This window comes from Grampus griseus (assembly GCF_964374135.1).
Source record: "Grampus griseus genome assembly, chromosome: 1".
In the NCBI taxonomy this organism is placed as follows: Eukaryota; Metazoa; Chordata; class Mammalia; order Artiodactyla; family Delphinidae; genus Grampus; species Grampus griseus.
In genome coordinates, this window is record NC_139017.1 from 102,802,119 (window position 1) to 102,826,484 (window position 24,366).

General features: G+C 42.7%; 1 protein-coding gene across 3 annotated transcripts in view; it reads left to right on the forward strand.

Annotated features, from left to right (window-relative positions):
• Nucleotides 1–1,321: 1,321 nt before the first annotated feature.
• Nucleotides 1,322–24,366, forward strand: part of TGFBR3 (transforming growth factor beta receptor 3) — a 205,829-nt gene continuing 182,784 nt past the window's right edge. For all 3 annotated transcript variants that reach the window (XM_082655951.1, XM_082655953.1, XM_082655952.1), the window contains exon 1: nucleotides 1,322–1,576. The gene's annotated coding sequence lies outside the window, so the exon portion shown is untranslated. The remainder of the gene's footprint in view (nucleotides 1,577–24,366) is intronic.

Here is a 24,366-nt window from a genome sequence, read left to right on the forward strand (position 1 = left end):
AGTTGATCAATAATGATTTGACTTTTGTCAAACTATATTCAATTGGGTGAGTTCTGTATGTATATGTACAAGCGAAAAAGGAGGAGAAACACTTCCTCTTTAAGTAGGGAAACCCAGTAACTTTCCAAACAATAATACTGCGTAAGTAATAATATCAGAAACCTCCCCATTCTACTCCCCAACGTTTTGAAGGCCTAGGACCATAACATTTTAGGACTGGAAGAGGTCTCCTAGGCCAAGCTCCTGATTTTACGGAGGAGAAAACAGACTTGGAGAGTTTAAGCCGATCGTCCAAGGTTCCACAGCTCGTCGAAGGGCAGAGTCAGGACTAGAAGTCTGGTCTCTGAAACCTGTCAGCCCAGAGTCATTTCACCAGCCTCTTGGTAAAACAGTGCCCTTTGATTTAAGCATATCTTTTAATAGACAAACCAGGTGTAAAAAAGGAGTATCAAAGTGGCGTACTGATGACAGCATTCGTCAACTCTTGCAGCGACCAGTTCACCCGCGCATGTATGCAGGGAGTTGCACGCCGCCAACACCTTCGCTTATATCGCGCCAACCTTAGGGTAATGCTAGTAACGCTGACCTGCCTTCTTTATTTGTATTCATTTATTTAGCGAGCGGGGGCAATGGCTGGGTAATGCACTCTCAGCTGTTAAAGATGAGGAGGCAAGACCCACCATCGGAGCGCATCTTGAGAGAGCAAACAGCATTGGAGGCGGGAAAACAACCAGGGGCAGAATGAATGTGTGCGTGGGGACTTTTGCTAGCGAGTGGGCAAGAGGGCGTGATCAGATTACTGGAGGTTTTAGAATTTTTAGATCAAGACGGAGGGAACCAAATAACCCAACTAACTCTTCCAGAGAGCCCTGAGAAGTTGGAAGGACCTAGTTTAAGGGAGGGAATCCCTGCAGCTCGCGCCCACGTTCCACCCCCCCGCACCCCCGCCCCAATCCGGCTCTTCCCCGACGACTGGGACCCCCCGACCCGACGCCCCAGCCTGGGCGCACAGCAGCACAGCAGTTCCCGGTACTCCTCTCCTCTCCCTCCCTCCGCGGTCCGAAGGGAAAGGCAAGCTGTGGCAGCGCTCGGGGTTCATCCGTCAGCCTGAGAGGAAAAGGAGGAGGAGAGAGAGAGAGGAGGCGGGCGGCGGGAGGAGGAGTTTCTCCGCGGCCCGGAGCTCCCGGGGGGACCGCGGAGGAGGAGCGCCCTTCCCCCCGCACGCTGATTGCTGTGGCGTCCTGCCCGTCCCCGCCCGCGTGTGTGAGGGGGAGCGAGTGCGCTGGGTCGGCCCGATGGGGGTAATCGAGGGTTTCGGGGACGCCGAGCGGCGCTTTCCTCTTCCCAGTGAGTGAGGGAGGGAAGTCGGCGGCTCTCGTGCCCGGCCACTTTCCCTGCGCGATTCCCTGAGCTCCCTGCAGGAGGAGAAAGTCCCCGGCGGGTCCGGATGGCGTAGTTGTGCCGCGGCGCAGCAGCTGCCGGAGCTCGCCGCCGCCGGGCGCGGGGTGGGGAAACTTCGTTCTGCTTCGCTCCAGCTTGTGGCGGGTGGATCTCCGCTTGACACATGGCCTCCAAGGTACGCGCCGGCTCGGCCCCGCGGCACTGCCGCCGGCGCCGGGACGCCCTTGGCCGCACCGCTAGCCCAGCACCCGTTCCGGCCGAGGGCTCTGCAGGCTGCGCGGTGCCTGTCGGCGTTGCGCGGTGGTCCGAGCCTGTTTCCCGGCCGGGGGTCGCTCCGGCCGCCCGGACCCCCGGGCTTGTGGGGGCGGTGTTGGTCTGTTAGTGTTTACACTCCGAGGTGCGTGGGCAGCGGCCGCCCCGGGGTGGGCAGCGCTCGGGGCGCTGCACTGTGCTGGCGAAGACATCTACTCCGCGCCTGCCCTCACTCTTCCTTTCCGCGGTTTCTTCTGACCTCCGCGGGGCGCGCTGGCCACTTCCCACTGAGCTCGTGACAGCGTCGGTGGGAGAGATTTGTTGTGGGTTTGCACGCAGTTGCCGTTGCAGAGGCTGCGGCCCCGGGACTTGAGCACCAACGTGAGCTACGCTCCCTGCGGGCCGCGCCCTCGGGGTGCTGTGCTGGAGGCGCCGAGCGCTGCAGCTCGGAGCCCCGCAGAGAATCCTCCTTCCCGCGTTAACTTACTAGCCACCTTAGCCAGCTTATTTGGTTAGAATACGCTGGAAAGTTGGACTGTTGCTAGGAGAATCTTCTTGCAGTCTTGTTCTTATTAGGGCGTTTGCCTCACTTTCCAGAATCATTTAGTGTAGGGAACCGGCTTGTCAAGCTTGAATTACCTTGACAGAGTAGAACTTAATGTGCCTACAAAAAGAGCTGAGAGAAATGGGAATTTCTCTTAGCTGTGAAATGGGAATAATAACAGTATTGGCCTCATAAGGTTACTGTGAGGATTGAATGATTTAAAATATATAAAGTACTAGAGCAGTGCCCGGCTCCAGGCAAGCGCTGCATGGCTATTAGCGGTGCTTGTCCTGAGCCCAGTGGGGACGAGAAGAGCAGGGAGGGTACGGGATGGTAGGAATGACAGACTGAGATAGGGAACCAGGCTTCTTCTGAACTCCGCATCCCTTCCAAGAGAAGTAAGCGAGCGGTTTGGGAGGAGAGAAGTCTCTACAAGTAGCAAAGCACATGTCAAGACCTTTTAATTTTTCTGAAATGTTACTTTAGATTGCAAACAGGTACTTCAGTGTGAAATTAGCTATTAATTTCTGATAATAATAATAGCTCACGTTTATTGGGCTCAAACTCTGTGCCAGACACTCTCCTAATACTTAGGGCACTTAATCGTTACACCAACCCTCTGGAAAAAACAGTATTAATAGCCCTATTTTACAGGTAAGACACTAGAGGTTAGTTCCTTAACTGAGCTATTACACAACTGTTAGTTCTGTCTGACTCCAGGGCTATCTTAGTCACTCAGCAGAGAGCAGCAAGTGCAGTCAGATTTGTGTGCAGTGAGTCCAGGCGTCTTCTCCCATCCTTCAGCTTCCCATTTGAGTTGAACACAGATCTCCTGAAACACAAATCAGGTATCTGTGATTACTTTAGGTGATCTGCCCAGGGGGGCGCCAAATTACAACTCCTCTGAAACTGACCCCAAGTAATTATACATAGAACTCTGATTTGTATTAATTAGTTCGGATCTTTAATCTTCATTTCTTTTATTAATTCTCCGGACATCGTTGGTCAGTGTTACATGGCTTCCTTAGGAAACAGCTTGGGGTTGGCACAGAAGGCAGGGAAATAATTCTTACCCCCTTAAGGGCTATTAAAATGAAATTGATTTCATGCCATTGTGTCAGCTAAAGGATGTTGCTCTGTTTCTTGATGTTCTCTGCTTTTGGCTATAATTCTGCATTGTTTAGTGTTTCAAGGCTTCAGCATGTTTTCAGCTCTTCAGTTTGTCTTTGTCAACTTTAATTTTTCCTGTTTTGATGGAATCTGACCATTACATGGCAGCTTTGCTTAACAACTGTTGATCCAGCTCATGTTTTTAAACATAAAAATCACCAACTTTCTTTTGAACCCCAGCACTTCAAAGGCAACCCCTGGGGAATTCATTGTTATGTTGAATATTAACCAATAGGGGGAGCATAACACACTATGTATTGATGTCCGTTAGGCACCTAAACCAGTTTTTAGAGTATTAAACATACATTTCAGGAATGGACAATGTGTGGCTTTATCTAGCAAAATAACCAAGTTGCCTTCCGAGTTGACTATGGAGAACTGGGTTTAATTTCAACTGATTACTGTTAAGAATGACTGACGACAGGGCCTACATGTTGGATATATGTCAAGAACTCTCTGGTGTCCAGACAGATATTAAGTACACACACAGTTTATTGCCATTTGTTTTCCTTAAGAGGCATATGTAAAATGATTTTGTGTACTTTGAATGATATTTCAGATTATCTAGGAGAACTGGGAGTCTGGAGAGATCCATTGTGAATCCTTTTGTAATGATGCTCATTTGTCTTTTGTAGAAAACTGGATATAGTGAATTTGTTCTCAGGGAGGTTGGTGTACTCACAATCCTGTCATTATCATTTTTCATTAACATCTGAGTGCAAGACAATAAGGGATTGTTATGCTGAGTAACAGCATTTCTATTCCAGTGCATTTTTCAGAGGCTTGTATTTTAGTATGGCAATAGTTAAGAAGTATCATATTTGTTGAGTATAGATACAGTGTGTCTATAGATAAATATATAAACCATATTTAGGAATTAACATGCTTGCAAAAACAGTTAAACTGACTTTTAAAAAAGGTTTTCAATCTTTGTCTGAATTTTGTAGGCCAGTTTCCTTTCTTGTTTCTTGAGTATCAGGTAGTAGGGACTTAACTTTATTTACCAAGTTAGGGGTCAGGTGGTCCTACTTTATTTTTATTTATTTATTTTTTTGCGGTACACGGGCCTCTCACTGTTGTTGGCCTCTCGCGTTGCGGAGCACAGGCTCTGGACGCGCAGGCTCAGCGGCCATGGCTTACGGGCCCAGCCGCTCCGCGGCATGTGGGATCTTCCCGGACTGGGGCACGAACCCGTGTCCCCTGCATCGGCAGGCGTACTCTCAACCACTGCGCCACCAGGGAAGCCCTATTTTATTTTTTATAATTCGTTCCTATTTATTTATTTATTTATCTATTTATCTATCTATTTATTTATTTATTTATGGCTGCGTTGGGTCTTTGTTGCGGTTTGCGGGCTTCTCACTGCGGTGGCTACTCCTGTTGAGGAGCACGGGCTCTAGAGCGCAGCCTCAGTAGTTGTGGTGCACAGGCTTAGTTGCTCCGCAGCATGTGGGATCCTCCCAGACCAGAACTCGAACCCGTGTCCCCTGCATTGGCAGGAGGATTCCTAACCATTGCGCCATCAGGGAAGCACGTGGATCCTGTTTTAAAATACCTTTCAAATTTAGTTCTTTCTTTCTAAATCTCAGCATTGCAGTTACACTTCAGAGTAGCATTTTGTTTAGAGTCTAATTTAGTCTTCCAGGGTCTCATCTAGTTTACTTATTCAGCAAACATTTATCAGGCCCCAACTCCCTAATAGGCTTAAGGTTCCTGGTGTTGGAGTTTGGCAAATTAACTATCCTCTTTCAGTCCTCTGATAGCAGGAGGCCTTAAGGCTTCCTAGGGCTTAGGAAAGCTTATACACATTGACAAAATTTTTTGCTTAAAGAGAACTATTGTCCCATTCTTTTGAAGACTCAAAGGAATTAATCTTTCTTTTTTGCATGCAAACTTGATTGTATCTTGTAAAAGTCAGGTGACTCTTGCTTTTCTGAGGGCCTGCTCTGGGCCTAAGTGCCTGGGGAACTCAAATGTCCTTTGAGTACTAAGAAGGTGATCTCTGCTGACTTCTTTAGTACCTAAGTGATGACCAATTTCTTGGGATCATAAATTTGTGGAAATTCCTGACTTTACATCTTAAGCTTAACAGACAGAACTGTTAAAATTTAGAGGATGACTGCTAACAGTTAACATTGCTGTAATATTTTTCCTGGATGAATTTGCTCTGTGGTCATTTAAAATTACCCCTGTTCTTGATAATCCATTTTGAAAATGTATTTTTTCTTCTTTCATTGCTATTGGACAAAAACTAATTATAATCGTCAGGTTCATTAGTTAATGAGGACAGTCTTCATTTTTTCTTTTCTTTTCTTTTTTTTTTACTCAACAGTTATTTTGAAAATGATTTTATCACTGTTTCAGTCTGTCCACTGGAGTGTTTTTCTTATGTTTTTCAACTTCTTTTGAAATTTTGAAACTTAAAAAATGTTAACTACTTTTTGAACTTTGCATGACTCAAGTTAGATAATGTTTTTAAGGGTCTTTAGCTTAAAAGCAATCTTATATTGCCTTTAGGAACACGGATAGTTTGGAATATAGAAGAGTGAATCTAAGGCATTTGTGGCTTTGGAAGAGAATTACTGCACCAAGATTCATGGCAGTAATTTCTCTGGTTCCACATCTTCAGAGTAACACTTGGAATGATAGCATTGTCTTTTTGTAGCATTTCATAAAGCACAAGCTTTTGCTAATTTGTTTGGTTTCTAGTAAAGCAGAAATAAATCAACACAGCTTGGAAGTGCCTTACAAAAAAGGATTTGGGTCCATTTCCTGGGCTCTGTCCACTTTTAGATTTCTTTTATATCTTTTGAAATAGCACATTTGTTTGTTAACTGACATTGAGATTTATTTTCTCTGCAAAGTTTTAAGATTTAGCACAGATTTCTGAGCATTCTTCCTTCTCTTAGGGAGAAATTTTTATTTCTCAACCAAGATGTGTGCAGTATTTAATGTTTGAAGCAACATTCATAAAATGTCTGCATTGAGGCCCCTCTTATTTGGACCTTATTTTACTTGTTTTATCCTTCAGTTTTCCAGGCCAAACAGCAAGACTTAATAGGCTGACAAGTAGGGGTATAAGGGATGGAGACCATATTTAAAATTGAGATTATCCCTGAAGGTCTGAAACGTGGGCTCCAGAAGCACACCCTTAGGCTATCCTGATATCTCCTGTTTAAGATAATTATAAGAAAAAAAAGATTAAAGTCTGTTGTTAGTGCTGGTAATTCCTTTAATGCTGAAAGCTTCAAGTCTGGGAAGAGGACTCAGAGTGATATAAAAGTTCATTTTTAGGATTTAATGTTAAATTGTTGCCACAGTAATAATTTAGAATCAAGTCTGAAGTGTTAGCTCTGTCTTCACTTTAAGGAAAAGGATGGTAATCCAGAAGCATATACTTTCCCTACCTCTAGGACACTGGGCTCTGGGAGAAAAGGGACTTAAGAATTCGGTGCTGTTTGCAGAAGAAGGAAGAATTGGGTGCTGTTTGTTATGTCCTTCCAAGCACATAATTCATTTTTCTGGTACATGCTGAAGGTCAGGTTTTTGTTTGAATTTGCAGATGGACCATTTGTAAAAACACATTCAAGTTGATTTAGTCCCTGAAAAAAAATGATCTTTAGAAAATAGTCTTTACAGATCCTAGTCCTTGAGTTTTCCTGTGATCAGATTGCCCTGGGAGAAGCTCTGGAGTTTACAGTCATGATGACTAACCACCAGTGATAGGTAAGAACACCAAGTGGACCAGGTGGAGGGTCTAGCAGAACTTTGGAGTTCTTTTTTAAAATTCTTATTATACTATTTTATTAATGGAAACTTGATGAATACTTAATTTCATTTGGTGTGTGAAAAGATTCCCTTTTGGGAGTATAATTCAGTTAGCATTTTTAGTAATTTATGTGTTTTGACATATGAAATTGGTCATTGGATGCAAAAATACACTGGTGGCTGTTTGCAAATTTCATTTTATAATTAACTGCATGATGATTGCTGGAGCAGAACGTTGCTTTTTTTTTTTAATACTTGGAAGGTTATTTGGGGTGAAATACTTAGATTCCAGTCTCAAAACCCTGTGTTCATGTGGTGCCCTAAGTACTTTTGTGTGATACTCCCTGTGTTGTTTTATCTTGTTTCTGTTTTTTTTTCTTTAAAGCAAAACATACTCAAACACAAAACTCTCCTTCTAAGAGTCCATAAAGAAAAAACGTCTCATTTTGTTATATTCTACTTTGTGCAATTGGCTGGCACATGAAATTCAACTTCAAGGGAAAGCACCATTGACTCATTACATACATTTTGCATCACTGCAGTGCAAGGTCTTCCCTATGTGTGTGGGAGAAGTTTCTGATCTTCTAAATGGGCATGTTTACTATTGCTGGTCTATCTCTTTTTGTCAGAGCCTTTCTGAGCAGACATTCCTCTTAGTTTTCTTATTTTTGTGTCTTTATAGAGATAGTTACTTGTTGTGTATTCATGATATACCATGTGAATCACGAAAAAATATGTAGCACCTGCCATTTTGTTTTGAGTCCATCATACTTACCCATTACAATACTGTGCAGCCATTGGATGCATCATGCTTTTGACACAGGAGCCAGGGGAAGGATGACCTACTTGATACATTTCTTTTTTTTTGGTACTTATGCCTTTTTCAGTTTGAGGCATCTTTATTTCATTATTAGAGTGGCTGCTCTCTATGATATTCAAGGTTTTAATTTCATTCAGTGTGGGCAAACAGGGAGGTTTCATGTAGAGGCAGTTCTACTAAATAAAAACAAACAAACAAAAAAACCAAAAAAAACCCCACTTCCAGAAAGTATCATATATAGATATGTTGTTGGGTAAGGCTTTGGTAATGTTCAAATGGGAGATAACTGAACACACAGAAGGGTCCCACTTAGCTTAACGAAGTAGGGAGGCTAGGAGAGAGAGGGGAGTGTCTAATTTATTAGGAGAAAATTCACTTTTGCATAATAATAAGCATTTAAATGTTTTCTTTGGAATTAATATATATTTCAAGTAGTTATACAGGTAAGAGATTTGCAAAAGAAATTTTGCTAAGGTTGAAGTTCTGTAGTTGGCAACTCTTTTAGCTCTGAAGATCCTGTTCTCTGAAGCCAGGAAAAAACAGCCTGTTTCCAATTATAAATCACAAAAATAGGGAAATTAGGCCAAGAAAAATGATCATTTGGGGGTTGGGTTGCTTTTTTTCAGAGGGTAAAGGAGAAAGGACCATAGATGCACATTTAAAAAAATCTGCTAGTTATTCTGTTGGTTTTCAAATGCTTTTCAAGCATTCTATATTGGAAATTAAGAATAATTTTAGGATTAAAGACTCTTCCTCCTTCAGCTCCTTTTTGTTTTTCAGAGAGCAAACAGAAGAGCAGTTAGGCAGCTTCTGCTGAGACTGAGGGGCTTGGTCTCAGTGTTTTGGGACCCCGCTGGTATTACTGGTAAAGCCTTTTCCTGTCTGAATGGTGCCAGGTTATGGTTCCAGCATCATACCAGGTAGTTGATGCTATGGTTTTTTGTTATACTTTATACTATGCTTTGAGCGGAGATGTAGTCCCTGTGGATTAGCATTACTCTGCTCTGGGAGAAAGACTAGCGATGCTAGTGTGAGAAGAATCAGAGGTGAGAAGCCTAACTGGGAGTTGGATGATGTGTGGGTGAAGATATTGTCCTCAGCACTTGTCGGAAGCAACTAGCCTTTCTTAAATAAAGCCTGCTGCTAGTTTCAGGATTAGTGGTCCCATGAGACGCAGGTGTTAACTAAGAAATCTCCTTTGTACCGCCAGAAGATCACCACCAAAACAGATCCTAGTTCCTGTTTCTCACACCTTACACCTCCAGAGTGCTGAATAAAACTTTCCTGATGGTACAGAATCTTTGATAACAACGTAGTCCGTCGGGGCCAGTGGTGTGCAGCTACTGGCTCTTTTCTTCTCACCTCGGGTTAACAACTCGGCCTGCGGCAGGCAGGCTCCCACGCCCACTGCACCGTGACCCATGATGGGCGGGCGCCAGAAAAGGTGCGAAGTGCAAAATTCCGTGCTTGTATTCAGTCAGCATCTTCATTGTCCTCTCTTTGGTGCCTCTGCTGCTTTAGTCTCCCCCACGTTTTATTACCTTGGTTTCCGGGAACTACTTGTCCTGGTTTTCCCCATTTCCTGCCCGATCTGTCTTCAGTTTTCCTTCTCAGTGCTCGCTCCGTGCGGGTCGGCGTTCTCCACCTTGCATCTGCCCTTTTGCATCTGGTTCATGTTTCCATGCTTCAGTGGCCACGCCTATGCCAGTAACTCCCAGTTTTATACGCTATACCCTATTTCCAGCAGCTACCTGGCTATTCTGTAGGTTTTACTGTTAGAACTAAGTCCCAAACCCGACATACAATGTCTCTGTGGTCCCCAGTCTCAACTCCTTTATTTCCCATGTCAGTAAGTGGCACCAGTTATCAAGCTAGGAGCCTCAGGCATACTCAGTTTCCTTTTGCTTACTTGCCCCAGCTGAATCCCGCAAATCCCATGGTGTCTTACCTTTAGCAGATCTCAACTGGCATTTTCTTTTTTTCCCCGAGTTGCAGGAAACTTTATTTATGGACACAAAAAGTAGAATTTCATATAATTTTCAACGTATCATGACATATTATTATTCCTTTGATTTTTCTCCATCATTTTAACATGTAAACACCAATCTTAGCTCTAGAGTAGGAATTGGCAAATAGACCTGTAGGTCAAACCCTGCAATTGACATTTTCTTCTCCATTTCCAAATCATCATCTCACCTGGACTATTGCAGACATATTGCAGTTGGTTTTCCAGGCTTCATCATCTCTATCTCAAATTGTTCATCCATTATGATTGGTACCTTCTAAAATACAGATCTGTGTTTTCCTTTCTTACATTTTAAAAGTGTCTGCTGTTCCATTATCCTTGGCATGGGATATCTGGTTATTTACAAGGTAGCTCAGCCTACTTTTTCAGCCATCATTCCTTCACTTCTTCTGTGAACCTCACTGTGCTCATACCAGACTCCTTCTGGTTTCCAGAGCATGCTCTGTGCTCTCATGCCCTGTTTCTTTAGTACTGGTCTCTTCTCTAGCATCCTCTCCTTTCCCTCCTTCCTTGTGGCTCCCTGCTTACTCATCCAGGCTATCTCCATGGTCAGCTTTTCTGGTGAAGCTTCACATGGCTCTTCCCTGGCAGGTGGTTGGTTGCTTCCTCCCTGTATTTCTCTTGCAGCGTTTCTCCTGCTGCCTGGTGAGAACTTACTTTCTTCTTCTGCCAGATTGTAGACTTCTAGAGCAGGATTGAGTCTCACTATCTTTGTATCCTAGGTGTGTGGCATGGGCATGACATACATGTTGTCAAATTGAATTCTTCAGCTTGGTTCCATTTCTGTTAAAGCTTGGGGGAAAGATCAAATTTACAGCTGATATAAATTATAACTTTTTGTGGAAAAGACAAAGGAAATAATCAACTCAGAATCACAGAGTTTAGCATTAGATTGGGGCTTAGAAATAATTCTCTTCAGGTCCCTCTAAAGAGCAGAACAACCAGGTACAGAGAGGTTAGGTGGTCTGCCCAAGACTGCACAGCTGGGAGTACTGCTTCCCTCTGCCCCTCTGCAGTATTCTCCACCCAGTAGCCAGAATGGCCCTGATAAAACCTAAGTCAGATGCTGTTATTCCTCTGATTAAAACACTCTCTTGTTCCTGCCTTTCTCAGAGTAAAAACCCCAATCCTTATAATGATCCATAAAGCGCTATACAACCAGCCGGTGACTCCCTTGCCTGTTACCCCTTTGACCTCACTTCTCTGCTTTCTGGCTTGTTTACTCTGCTCCAGCTGCTTGACCTGCTTTACCTTCCTCATACTAGACACACTCTGTCTCAGGGCCTTTGCATGTGCTGTTTTCTTTGCTTGGAATGTTTTTCTCCCAAATATCTACAGAGCTCATTTAATTTTTTTTGAATTTAATTTAATTTATTTTTTTATACAGCAGGTTCTTATTAGTCATCCATTTTATACACATCATTGTATACATGTCAATCCCAATCTCCCAATTCACCACACCACCACCACTCCCACCCTCCACGTTTGTTCTCTACATCTGTGTCTCAATTTCTGTCCCGAAAACTGGTTCATCTGTACCATTTTTCTAGGTTCCACGTATATGCATTAATATGCAGTATTTGTTTTTCTTTTTCTGACTTAACTTCACTCTGTATGACAGTCTCTAGGTCTATCCACGTCTCTACATGTGACCCAATTTCGTTCCTTTTTATGGCTGAGTAATATTCCATTGTATATATGTGCCACATCTTCTTTATCCATTCGTCTGTCGATGGGCATGTAGGTTGCTTCCATGTCTTGGCTATTGTAAATAGTGCTGCAGTGAACATCGGGGTGCATGTGTCTTTTTGAATTATGGTTTTCTACAGAGCTCATTTCTTGTAGGTCCTTACTCAACACAAAATAAACAAACAAAAAAAAAAACAAAGACTCCCAAATACTTCCTTTCTCTCTTCTCTGCTTTATTTGTTTTCTTAGCATTTATCTCTACCTCACGTATAATTATATATCTTGTTTATAGTCGGTCTCCCCTGACTAGAATGTAAGCTCCACAAGGGCAGGGATTTTTATATGTTTTATTCCCTGTTGAATCCTCGCACCTAGAAGAGTCCTGCACTGACTGAGCAGGCACTAGATAAATATTGTTGGATGAATAAATAAATGAGAAGAAGCAAGATTTGTGGATTTCTTATACATCCAGTTAAATGTCCATTTATGGCATTAAAAAGGGAAAACCATCAGATATGTGTAGAAGGAGAATCTGATTTTTAAAAAGCCTCATTCTAGACCTGTCAGACTAGAACACTGACCTCGTTAATTGTCTGACTTGATCTTTAATTGTCTGACTTGAAGCAGCAACCGTGGGTTCTCCTCAGCCTTAAAAGTGGTTTGGGAAGACTCCCATTTTACCTCTAAAAGGCTAGGGCTTGCTGTGGTTTCTCTCTGCCTGTGGTTTGCCCTTTAACCCATCGGACTGCAAAGATGAAAAGTAAACACAGCATTAAAGAAAAGAGCTGGGGGAGAGGGTATGGGGCAGAGGAGCAGAATTTCCTTGTGGCCCTGACATCTTCCCTTGGCTCTGGGCCCATGTACAGGGCTGCTCACTGGACCTTCTAGAGTTGCTTTGGGGCTGTGCTCTAAGGAACAGTCTGGAGACTGCCAGGCCAGACTCTTAAGTTTTGCTTTGATGTTCCAATTTCTTTGAAAAGAAATGTTTAGTTTAGACAAAAAGGACATTGGAGAAAGGATTTTTAAAAAATTAAATTACTGTCTTAATTTTGCAGAGAGGTTTTTAACCCTTTTCAAGACAGCAGTTGAAATTACCACTTGTGGACTTCCCTGGCGGTCCAGTGGCTAAGACCTCCGCGCTTCCACTGCAGGGGGCACGGGTTCCATCCCTGTTTGGGGAAGTTCCACATGCCGTGAGGTGCGGCCAAAAAGAAAAAAAAAAAAAGAAACTACCACTTGCTTCTCTCAGTGGTGCTGGTGGGGATCTGGTCCTTTGAAACCAATGACTTAAATCCAAGGGGTGGTAAATTATACTTCTGAAGAAGCATCCAGTTCTTGCGGGTGGGGGCTAGGTTGGGTGTGGAACTCATTTATGTTAGTGTAACAGTGATGGTAGAGGCATTTGCCCCCCTCTCTTTTTGTGCTAACATCAGTATGGTTCCTACAGAGCCCTCCTCATCAGGACAGGAAGTCCAGCCAAGGAAGTCAAAGGCTTAGTAGGATGTTATTGGCCATGTACGAAGCTGCAGCATAATTTAACCCTGGGATTCAAAACCATCAAATTGAAAGTAAACTGTCTTGAATGGAGCTGTTGTCAATGACCTAGTTAAAAATCAAAGGTACCGTTTCCTGAACCCTAAGAACCTATGAGGTATTAAGTGCTTTATATGTTATTAACTTACTTAATCCTCATAACAACCCCATTAGGGAAATAGAATCATTATCTCTACTTTATAGACGAGGCATGGAGGTGTTTATTGAGTTGCCCACAGTTACACCACTGGAAAGAGGCAGTGCAGAGGTTTGAACCCAGGTAGGCTGGGTCCCCACCCTTTCCACTATATTATACTGTGGTCTGCTCCCGGAACACACCAAGCATGCTGTCAGTGCAGGGTCTTTGCATTTGCTATCCCCACTGCCTTGCATGCTTTTCCTTCAGATATTCATAGCTCTGCCTCTCATCACTGTGCTCAAATGTCACCTCATCTGAGAGTCCTTCTAAAAAGGGTTCTGGTCACTGATCCCACTTTGGGAGAATGTGTTCCCTCCACACCACCAAGCAATTCTCAGACACTGGCAGGGTGTCTAAGAATTCAGCTCAGCTCTGACACTATCTACTGTCCACCCAGAGATAGCATCATCTTCCACAGGTTAAGGACTCAAAGACCACTGTCCACTTCATTCACCAGTCAAAAGCCCAGGTTATTACCTGGGATTTTGACCCACTGGCTGCAGATTGGAGGTTCCCAGGACCTCCTCCTTGGACTTCAGACACCAGTCCCAGTCACAGGTCCACATTGTTACCTGTACTTCCGACCAGGCTGGCTATAAATCAGAGATTCCCATGACCCCTCCTTGGATTTGATTAGTTTGCTAAGAGCAGCTCACAGAAGTCAGAGAAACATTTTACTTATTAGATCACCACTTTATTATAAAAGGATATGAGTCAGGAACAGCCAGATGAAAGAGAGGCATAGGGCAAAGTATGTGGGAAAGGGGCGCAGAGCTTCCGTGCCCTCTCCAGGTGCCCCACTCTCCCCGCACCTCCATGTGTTCACCAACCAGAAGCTCTCTGGACCTTGTCCTTTCGGGTTCTTATGGAAGCTTCTTCACGTAGGCACAATTGATCAAATCATTGGCCACTGGTAATCTCCCAAGGATGGGTAGGGGTAGGGGGTGGGACTGAAATTTCCGATCCTCTAATCACGTGGTTAGTTCTCCTGACAGCCACCCCCCCATCTTTAGGTGGGGTCTAAAACTGACCTCATTAACATAACAAAAGACACCTTTCTCTCTCTTGTCACTTAGGAAATTCCAAAGTTTAAGAGCTTTGTGCCAGAAACAGATGAAGACCAATTACATATTTCTTATAAATCACAATATCACACGTTCCCTGACCACCCTATCTAAAGTAACATTTCTCCTCTCATCATTCTTTCTCTTTAACCTGCTTTATTTTTCCTTCACAGGATTTACCACCATTTGACACATCATATATTGTCTGTCTCTCATTAGAAGGTAAACTCCATGAAAACAGTGTCATGTTTAGTTCACTGCTGTGTCCCCAGCTCTCTGAACAGTGCCTGGCACATGGTAGGTGCTAATAAATAATGAATGAATGAAGTAAAAGAAAACTGCTGATTGAGCCTTGCCTCCATGACTTCAAAACAAAATAACTTATCCCGTATGTCAGATCTAATCAGACTGGCCCTATCAGAAAGTGAATGTCTCTGCAGGGCCTGGTTGGTGTCCATAGTGGAGGAGCTCCTGTGTGTAGTGGTTAAGAGCATAGGCTGTGGACTCAGACACACCTGGGCTCAAATCCTGGTGCCAGGATTTATTAGGTGGTGACCTTGGGGGTGGTTTAGCATCTTAAGCCTCACTTTTCTCACTATAAAGTGGAGTTAAGGACATCTGTCTCCTTGAGTTGTTGAGAGGTTGAAATGAGAAATTGTGAAAAACAGTGCAGGTGTTCAGTAGATGTTAACTGAGATGTTTTGTGAGGTCAGAAGAAGAAAGCAGGGTGTTAGCCTCTAATTGGAAGGCGAATGTTGTAGAAACACGAGAATGACCACAGAATAATTACAAAGCGGCCTGTGGATAAGTCTTGGCTGTGCTACTTACAAGTTGTGTATCAGTGGACCAATCATCAAGCCTTTCTAATTCTTGGTTTGCTAATCTGCAAAATTAAAGGCTTGGAGTACATGTTATCTTTTTCGAACATTCTGACTCGGCTCTGAGCAGAAGATAACATGGAACAAATCATACACAAGATGTTAAGGAGACAGTGTTTACAGTGGGCTGGGATTGTTCAGAAGTGGCTTTTGGAATGAGGTGAGGGGAACGAATAGATTTCGTGGAGTTGGAGGAGTGGAATAAAAATGGCAGTTTTATTTTATTTTATTTTATTTTTTTTTACATCTTTATTGGAGTATAATTGCTTCACAATGGTGTGTTAGTTTCTGCTTTATAACAAAGTGAATCAGTTATACATATACATATGTTCCCATATCTCTTCCCTCTTGCGTCTCCCTCCCTCCCACCCTCCCTATCCCACCCCTCTAGGTGGTCACAAAGCACCGAGCTGATCTCCCTGTGCTATGCGGCTGCTTCCCACTAGCTATCTACCTTATGTTTGGTAGTGTATGTATGTCCATGCCTCTCTCTCGCCTTGTCACAGCTTACCCTTCCCCCTCCCCATATCCTCAAGTCCATTCTCTAGTAGGTCTGTGTCTTTATTCCTGTCTTACCCCTAGGTTCTTCATGACATTCTTTTTTCTTAAATTCCATATATATGTGTTAGCATACGGTATTTGTCTTTCTCTTTCTGACTTACTTCACTCTGTATGACAGACTAGGTCCATCCACCTCATTACAAATAGCTGAATTTCGTTTCTTTTTATGGCTGAGTAATATTCCATTGTATTTATGTGCCACATCTTCTTTATCCATTCATCCGATGATGGAAACAACTTAGGTTGTTTCCATCTCCTGGCTATTGTAAATAGAGCTGCAATAAACATTTTGGTACATGACTCATTTTGAATTATGGTTTTCTCAGGGTACATGCCCAGTAGTGGGATTGCTGGGTCATATGGTAGTTCTATTTGTAGTTTTTTAAGGAACCTCCATAGTGGCTGTACCAATTCACATTCCCACCAGCAGTGCAAGAGTGTTCCCTTTTCTCCACACCCTCTCCAGCATTTATTGTTTCTAGATTTTTTGATGATGGCCATTCTGACTGGTGTGAGATGATATCACATTGTAGTTTTGATTTGCATTTCTCTAATGATTAATGATGTTGAGCATTCTTTCATGTGTTTGTTGGCAGTCTGTATATCTTCTTTGGAGAAATGTCTATTTAGGTCTTCTGCCCATTTTTGGATTGGGTTGTTTTTTTGTTATTGAACTGCATGAGCTGCTTGTAAATTTTGGAGATTAATCCTTTGTCCGTTGCTTCATTTGCAAATATTTTCTCCTATTCTGAGGGTTGTCTTTTCATCTTGTTTATGGTTTCCTTTGCTGTGCAAAAGCATTGGAGTTTCATTAGGTCCCATTTGTTTATTTTTGTTTTTATTTCCATTTCTCTAGGAGGTGGGTCAAAAAGGATCTTGCTGTGATTTATGTCATAGAGTGTTCTGTCTATGTTTTCCTCTAAGAGTTTGATAGTTTCTGGCCTTAAATTTCGGTCTTTAATACATTTAGAGCTTATTTATGTGTATGGTGTTAGGGCGTGATCTAATCTCATACTTTTACATGTACCTGCCCAGTTTTCCCAGCACCACTTATTGAAGAGGCTGTCCTTTCTCCACTGTACATTCCTGCCTCCTTTATCAAAGATAAGGTGACCATATGTGCGTGGGTTTATCTCTGGGCTTTCTATCCTGTTCCATTGATCTATCTTTCTGTTTTTGTGCTAGTACCATACTGTCTTGATTACTGTAGCTTTGTAGTATAGTCTGAAGTCAGGGAGCCTGATTCCTCCAGCTCCGTTTTTCGTTCTCAAGATTGCTTTGGCTATTTGGGGTCCTTTGTGTTTCCATGCAAATTGTGAAATTTTTTGTTCTAGTTCTGTGAAAAATGCCAGTGGTAGTTTGATAGGGATTGCATTGAACCTGTAGATTGCTTTGGGTAGTAGAGTCATTTTCACAATGTTGATTCTTCCAATCCAAGAACATGGTATATCTCTCCATCTATTTGTCTCATCTTTAATTTCTTTCATCAGTGTCTCATAATTTTCTGCATACAGGTCTTTTGTCTCCTTAGGTAGGTTTATTGCTAAATACTTTATTCTTTTTGTTGCAATGGTAAATGGGAGTGTTTTCTTGATTTCACTTTCAGATTTTTCATCATTAGTGTATAGGAATGCCAGAGATTTCTGTGCATTAATTTTGTATCCTACTACTTTACCAAATTCATTGATTAGCTCTAGTAGTTTTCTGGTAGCATCTTTAAGATTCTCTATGTATAGTATCATGTCATCTGCAAACAGTGACAACTTTACTTCTTCTTTTCCAATTTGGATTCCTTTTATTTCTTTTTCTTCTCTGACTGCTGTGGTTGAAACTTCCAAAACTATGTTGAATAAGAGTGGTGAGAGTGGGCAACCTTGTCTTGTTCCTGATCTTAGTGGAAATGCTTTCAGTTTTTCACCATTGAGGACGATGTTGGCTGTGGGTTTGTCATAATGGCCTTTATTATGTTGAGAAAAGTTCCCTCTATGCCTACTTTCTGGAGGGTTTTTATCATAAATGGGTGTTGAATTTTGTCGAAAGCTTTCTCTGCATCTATTGAGATGACCATATGGTTTTTCTCCTTCAACTTGTTAATATGGTGTATCACATTGTTTGATTTGCGTATATTGAAGAATCCTTGCATTCCTGGAATAAACCCCACTTGATCATGGTGTACGATCCTTTTAATGTGCTGTTGGATTCTGTTTGCTAGTATTTTTTTTGTGTGTGTGATACGCGGGCTAGTATTTTTTTTTTTTTTTTTTTGTGATGTGTGGCCTCTCCCATTGCGGATCAGAGGCTCTGGATGCACAGGCTCAGCGGCCATGGCTCATGGGCCCAGCCGCTCCGCGGCATGTGGGATCTTCCCAGACCAGGGCATGAACCCATGTCCCCTGCATCAGCAGGCGGACTCTCAACCACTGCGCCACCAGGGAAGCCCCTGTTTGCTAGTATTTTGTTGAGGATTTTTGCATCTATGTTCATCAGTGATATTGGCCTGTAGTTTTCTTTCTTTTTAACATCCTTGTCTGGTTTTGGTATCAGGGTGATGGTGGCCTCATAGAATGAGTTTGGGAGTGTTCCTCCCTCTGCTATATTTTGGAAGAGTGAGAAGAATAGGTGTTAGCTCTTCTCTAAATGTTTGATAGAATTTGCCTGTGAAGCCATTTGGTCCTGAGCTTTCGTTTGTTGGAAGATTTTTAATCACAGTTTCAATTTCATTACTTGTGATTGGTCTGTTCATATTTTCTATTTCTTCCCGATTAAGTCTTGGCAGGTTGTGCATTTCTAAGAATTTGTCCATTTCTTCCAGGTTGTCCATTTTATTGGCATAGAGTTGCTTGTAGTAATCTCATGATCTTTTGTTTTTCTGCAGTGTCAGTTGTTACTTCTCCTTTTTCATTTCTAATTCTATTGATTTGAGTCTTCTCCCTTTTTTTCTTGATGAGTCTGGCTAATGGTTTATCAATTTTGTTTATCTTCTCAAAGAACCAGCTTTTAGTTTTATTGATCTTTGCTATCGTTTCCTTCATTTCTTTTTCATTTATATCTGATCTGATCTTTATGATATCTTTCCTTCTGCTAACTTTGGGGTTTTTTTGTTCTTCTTTCTCTAATTGCTTTAGGTGCAAGGTTAGGTTGTTTATTCGAGATGTTTCCTGTTTCTTAAGGTACGATTGTATTGCTATAAACTTCCCTCTTAGAACTGCTTTTGCTGCATCCCATAGGTTTTGGGTTGTCGTGTCTCCATTGTCATTTGTTTCTAGGTATTTTTTGATTTCCTCTTTGATTTCTTCAGTGATCACTTCGTTATTAAGTAGTGTATTGTTTAGCCTCCATGTGTTTGTATTTTTTACAGATCTTTTCCTGTAATTGATATCTAGTCTCATAGCATTGTGGTCGGAAAAGATACTTGATACAATTTCAGTTTTCTTAAATTTACCAAGGCTTGATTTGTGACCCAAGATATGATCTATCCTGGAGAATGTTCCATGAGCACTTGATAAAAATGTGTACTCTGTTGTTTTAGGATGGAATGTCCTATAAATATCAATTAAGTCCATCTTGTTTAATGTATCATTTAAAGCTTGTGTTTCCTTATTTATTTTCATTTTGGATGATCTGTCCATTGGTGAAAGTGGGGTGTTAAAGTCCCCTAGTATGAATGTGTTACTGTCGATTTCCCCTTTTATGGCTGTTAGTATTCGCCTTATGTATTGAGGTGCTCCTATGTTGGGTGCATAAATATTTACAATTGTTATATCTTCTTCTTGGATTGATCCCTTGATCGTTATGTAGTGTCCTTCTTTGTCTCTTCTAATAGTCTTTATTTTAAAGTCTATTTTGTCTGATATGAGACTTGCTACTCCAGCTTTCTTTTGGTTTACATTTGCATGGAATATGTTTTTCCATCCCCTCACTTTCAGTCTGTATGTGTCCCTAGGTCTGAAGTGGGTCTCTTGTAGACAGCATATATATAGGTCTTAGTTTTTGTATCCATTCAGCCAGTCTGTGTCTTTTGGTGGGAGCATTTAATCCATTTACATTTAAGGTAATTATCGATATGTATGTTCCTATTCCTGTTTTCTTAATTGTTTTGGGTTTGTTATTGTAGGTGTTTTCCTTCTCTTGTGTTTCTTGCCTAGAGAAGATCCTTTAGCATTTGTTGTAAAGCTGGTTTGGTGGTGCTGAACTCTCTCAGCTTTTGCTTGTCTGTGAAGGTTTTAATTTCTCCATCAAATCTGAATGAGATCCTTGCTGGGTAGAGTAATCTTGGTTGTAGGTTTTTCTCCTTCATCACTTTACCTATGTCCTGCCAGTCCCTTCTGGCTTGTAGAGTTTCTGCTGAAAGATCAGCTGTTAACCTTATGGTTATGGGGATTCCCTTCTGTGTTATTTGTTGTTTTTCCCTTGCTGCTTTTAATATTTTTTCTTTGTATTTAATTTTTGACAGTTTGATTAATATGTGTCTTGGCATGTTCCTCCTTGGATTTATCCTGTATGGGACTCTCTGTGCTTCCTGGACTTGATTAACTATTTCCTCTCCCATATTAGGGAAGTTTTCAACTATAATCTCTTCAAATATTTTCTCAGTCCCTTTCTTGTTCTCTTCTTCTTCTGGAACTCCTATAATTCGAATGTTGGTGCATTTAATGTTGTCCCAGAGGTTTCTGAGACTGTCCTCAGTTCTTTTCATTCTTTTTTCTTTATTCTGCTCTGCAGTAGTTATTTCCACTATTTTATCTTCCAGGTCACTTATCCGTTCTTCTGCCTCAGTTATTCTGCTATTGATCCCTTCTAGAGTATTTTAAATTTCATTTATTGTGTTTTTCATCGTTGCTTGTTTCATCTTTAGTTATTCTAGATCCATGTTAAATGTTTCTTGCATTTTCTCTATTCTATTGCCAAGATTTTGGATCATCTTTACTGTCATTATTCTGAATTCTTTTTCAGCTAGACTGCCTATTTCCTCTTCATTTGTTAGGTCTGGTGGGTTTTTATCTTGCTCCTTCATCTGCTGTGTGTTTTTCTGTCTTCTCATTTTGCTTATCTTACTGTGTTTGGGGTCTCCTTTTCGCAGACTGCAGGTTCGTAGTTCCCGTTGTTTTTGGTGTCTGTCCCCAGTGGCTAAAGTTGGTTCAGTGGGTTGTGTAGGCTTCCTGGTGGAGGGGACTAGTGCCTGTGTTCTGATGGATGAGGCTGGATCTTGTCTTTCTGGTGGGCAGGTCCACGTCTGGTGGTGTGTTTTGGGGTGTCTGTGGATTTATTATGATTTTAGGCAGCCTCTCTCCTAATGGATGGGGTTGTGTTCCTGTCTTGCTTGTTGTTTGGCATAGGGTGTCCAGCACTGTAGCTTGCTGGTTGTTGAGTGGAGCTGGGTCTTGGCCTTGAGATGGAGATCTCTGGGAGATTTTCACCGTTTGATATTACGTGGAGCTGGGAGGTCTCTTGTGGACCAGTGTCCTGAAGTTGGCTCTGCCACCTCAGAGGCACAGCACTGACTCCTGGCGGTAGCACCAAGAGCCTTTCATCCACACGGCTCAGAATGAAAGGGAGAAAAAGTAGAAAGAAAGAAAGAAAGAAGATTAGAGAAAATAAAATAAAGTAAGGTAAAATAAAGTTATTAAAATAAAAAATAATTATTAAGAAAAAAATTTTTTTTAAAAAGTAAAAAACCAAAAAAACCAAAAAACAAAAAAACGGACGGATAGAACCCTAGGACAGATGGTGAAAGCAAAGTTATACAGACAAAATCTCACACAGAAGCATACACATACACACTCACAAAAAGAGGAAAAGGGGAAAAAATAATAAATCTTGCTCTCAAAATCCACCTCCTCAATTTGGGATGATTCGTTGTCTATTCAGGTATTCCACAGATGCAGGGTACATCAAGTTGATTGTAGAGATTTAATCCGCTGCTCCTGAGGCTGCTGGGAGAGATTTCCCTGTCTCTTCTTTGTTCGCACAGCTCCCAGGACTCAGCTTTGGATTTGGCCCCGCCTCTGCGTGTAGGTTGCCGGAGGGCATCTGTTCTTCGCTCAGACAGGATGGGGTTAAAGGAGCCGCTGATTCGGGGGCTCTGGCTCACTGAGGCCAGGGGCGGGAGGGTACTGATGTGGGGTGAGCCTGCAGCGGCAGAGGCCGGCGTGACGTTGCACCAGCCTGAGGTGCGCTGTGCATTCTCCCGGGGAAGTTGTCCCTGGATCCTGGGACCCTGGCAGTGGCGGGCTGCACAGGCTCCCTGGAAGGGAGGTGTGGAGAGTGACCTGTGCTCACACACAGGCTTCTTGGTGGCGGCAGCAGCAGCCTTAGCGTCTCATGCCAGTCTCTGGGGTCTGCGCTGTTAGCCGCGGCTCGCGCCCGTCTCTGGAGCTCCTTTTAGCAGTGCTCTTAATCCCCTCTCCTCGCGCACCAGGAAACAAAGAGGGAAGAAAAAGTCTCTTGCCTCTTCAGCAGCTCCAGACTTTTCCCCGGACTCCCTCCCGGCTAGCCGTGGTGCACTAACCCCTTCAGACTGTGTTCACGCTGCCAGTCCTGTCCCTGCGATCCGACCGAAGCCCGAGCCTCAGCTCCCAGTCCCGCCCGTCCCGGCGGGTGAGCCGACAAGCCTCTCGGGCTGGTGAGTGCCTGTCGGCACCGATCCTCTGTGCGGGAATCTCGCCGCTTTGCCCTCCGCACCCCTGTTGCTGCTCTTTCCTCCGCGGCTCCGCAGCCTCCCCCCTCCGCCACCCGCAGTCTCCGCCCGAGAAGTGGCTTCTAGTGTGTGGAAACCTTTCCTCCTTCACAGCTCCCTCCCACTGGTGCAGGTCCCGTTCCTATTCTTTTGTCGCTGTTTATTTTTTCTTTTGCCCAACCCAGGTACGTGGGGAGTTTCTTGCCTTTTGGGAGGTCTGAGGTCTTATGCCAGCGTTCAGTAGGTGTTCTGTAGGAGTTGTTCCACGTGTAGATGTATTTCTGATGTATCTGTGGGGAGGAAGGTGATCTCCGTGTCTTACTCTTCCGCCATCTTCCCCTAGATCTTCCCCCAAATGGCAGTTTTTATGAAATGGGCAGATCTGACAAAATTCAGGTTTTGTGTTTGCTTGCATTGCTTGTAAGATAATTCATTAAAAAATTTTTTTTGTTTTGTAAGTTGTGTGTTAAAAAATAGCTAGTGTAGTATTAGTATTTTATTTATACATACATTGTCAAGTTGAATGTTTTTCTGGGATAATACTTTCTAGTGTTGTTGTCATTCCTGCTAGCCATTACATGATCATGCATTTCAAATTTCCACAAGTGTGTTTGAAGTTTCTTTTTTTTTTTTTTTTTTTGCAGTACGTGGGCCTCTCACGGTTGTGGCCTCTCTCGTTGCGGAGCACAGGCTCCGGACGCGCAGGCTCAGCGGCCGTGGCTCACGGGCCTAGCTGCTCCGCGGCATGTGGGATCTTCCCGCACTGGGGCACGAACCCGTGTCCCCTGCATCGGCAGGCGGACTCTCAACCACTGCGCCACCAGGGAAGCCCTGAAGTTTCATTTTATAGGAGAGATTCAGAATTAGTTGTTAGTCCTTATAACGGCAATCATAAGTAAGGTAGAGAATAAAAGATTTTCTTGTTTAATCTCTTCATATTAGAGATGAAGCAATTAAAGCTCCAAATGAAGTGACTTGTCTGAGCTTGTAACACATGTTGATGCCAGAATTCTTGCCTCTCTTGTCCCTTTCAGGCTGCCTGCTGTGTAGGTTCTTTCTTATATACACCTCTTACTTGTTGGCTAATCATTTATTATTGAGAAATGTTCTGATAATTCACCATCTTTTCATACTGTTTCTCATTGTAATGTACAAGATAGTATTTTATACTTGCGCTCCATATGGTACATTCATTGGATGCCTACTATATGCCAGGTGAGCCAGGGAGACTGTCATCCCACTCTCTGGAGTGAACAGATGAGTGCAAAAACCATACCCGGAAGGAAATAATTACATGGAGATTTACCAACAGGGTTGAATTGCACTACGTTCTACTTCGAGAGAATCAGAGGAGGCCTCCTTAAAGAAGTAATGCTTATACAAAGACCTGAGGCCTTGAAGATGTTTGAAATTGACCATATTAGGGGGACCATGGAGGGTCATTGAGTTGCAAAACATGAACATGGCTTCTGGAAGCAAGGGGTTGGCCCTTTGGTAAAACTGAATTAAGGTGAGCATGGCTGGAGAAGATGCAGAAGATGAGGTGGGATTAAGTTGGCAACACCCAGCAACCATGCAAAGTGTTTTGGTCTTTATCCTGACAGCAGTGGGCAACCATCTAAGGGTTTTAATTCTTAATGTTTCACAATGCCTGGGCTGCTGAGCCCTTTCCTTACCAAATAATATCAGTTAAGTGATTGAAATGTATCTGTTGAGGGATTAGCCCCACTCAAGAGAAAGAATTTTATATTGGAAGTCAGTGAGAGGAATAAAAAAATGTGCTTA